General features: G+C 36.6%; 1 non-coding gene across 1 annotated transcript; it reads left to right on the forward strand.

The window, feature by feature from the left end:
- The first annotated feature begins 753 nt into the window (after positions 1–753).
- On the forward strand, positions 754–873 carry LOC119471131. Its single transcript, XR_005200130.1, has one exon. It is a non-coding gene; the product is annotated as a 5S ribosomal RNA (ribosomal RNA).
- Positions 874–1,802: the final 929 nt, after the last annotated feature.

The following is a 1,802-nucleotide window of genomic DNA, read 5'->3' on the forward strand; positions in this document are numbered from 1 at the left end:
GCACCATCCTTGCTGTAAAGCCTGCAGAATGATGAACCAATTAAATCTCTCTTCTTTTTAAATTATCCAGTCTTGAGTATTTCTCTCTAGCAATGGAAGAATGGCCTAACATAGCAAGCTTATCTTAGTGTCATGGGTGAGAGAATCACTTTTCACTGAATACCTTTTTACAGATTTTAAAACATATTATAGGTGCACATGCTATTTTCACAATAACAAATGGAAAAGTTAAGGATCCATCTCCATGTTTTAAAAAAAATGTTAATATCTTAAGCAATATTGGAAGACAAAGGAAAAACAGAGAATATTTGTGACATATACCGCAAAGTTAACTCCAGAAAACATAAAGAGTTCTTACCAATCAATAAGATAAACAGCCAGAAATATATATAACCACGTGATATGTGGCAAATACTAATAATCACCTACCAGTTGTCTATTATTTCTTACAAACAGAATCATGTTTGAGGATGCGGCTAGCAATGTGTCTGTCATTCAAATAAAAAGTACAAATGACTAAAAAGCATATGAAAGAATATTCAACTTCACGTAATCAGGGAAATACAAATTAAAACGAAGTAAAATACTTGATTTTTGCTCATAACATAAGCCAAAAAGAGGGAAAAGATTTCGATGATTCAGTGTTGACAAAGATATGGAGAAAGCAATTGATCAAAGTCGATGGGAGTACAAGTTAATATCATAATTTGCTCAGTAATTTGACAATATCAAACCTTAAAATATATCATCTCAGTTTACAGCCATACCACCCTGAATGCTCCTGATCTCATCTGATCTCAGAAGCTAAGCAGGGTTGGGCCTGGTTAGTACTTAGATGGGAGACCACCTGGGAATACCGGGTGCTTGTAGGCTTTTAAAAATAAAAAATAAATTTCTCTGATGACCAATGATGATGAGCATTTTTTCATATGTTTCCTGGCCTCATGTATGTCTTCTTTTGTAAAGTGTCTGTTCATATCCTTTGCCCACTTTTGAATGGGTTTGTTTTTTTCTTGTAAATCTGTTTTAGTTCTTTGTAAATTCTGGATATCAGCCCTTTGTCAGAAGGGTAAACTGCAAAAATTTTTTCCCATTCTGTTGGTTGCCGTTTCACTCTAATGTTTCTTTAATGTGGCACATATACACCATGGAATATCATGCAGCCATCAAAAATGATGAGTTTGTGTCCTTTGTAGGGATATGGATGAACCTGGAAACCATTATTCTCAGCAAGTTGACAGAAGAGCAGAAGATCAAACACCGCATGTTCTCACTCATAGGCAGGTGTTGAACAATGAGAACACATGGACACAGGGAGGGGAGCACTACACACTGGGGTCTGTTGAGGGGAAATAGGGGAGGGATGGTGGGGGGTGGGGAGTTGGGGAGAGATAGCAAGGGGAGAGATGCCAGATGTAGGTGATGGGGAGGAAGGCAGCAAATCACACAGCCATGTGTGTACCTATGCGACAATCTTGCATGTTCTTCACATGTACCCCAAAACCTAAAATGCAATAAAATAAATTAAAAATAAAAAGTACAAAAAATAAATAAATAAAAATATATTATCTTAGACCCAGAAATTCTACTTCTAGGAAACTGTCCCACAGAAACTCTTACATGATTACCCAAAGGTATATGTACAATAATGTTCACCAGAGCCTTGTTCATTTGCAACAATCTGGAAACAGTTTTATTTACACATCACTAGGTCCAGAAACAAGGATGAAAGTCAAACTTTCTACCTCAGGGAGCCTGTGTTCCAAGCAGGTAGAAGAGACAGACAAGAAACAAAGAAATAA

Source organism: Cebus imitator, unplaced genomic scaffold, assembly GCF_001604975.1.
Source record: "Cebus imitator isolate Cc_AM_T3 unplaced genomic scaffold, Cebus_imitator-1.0 Scaffold51, whole genome shotgun sequence".
Taxonomy (NCBI): Eukaryota; Metazoa; Chordata; class Mammalia; order Primates; family Cebidae; genus Cebus; species Cebus imitator.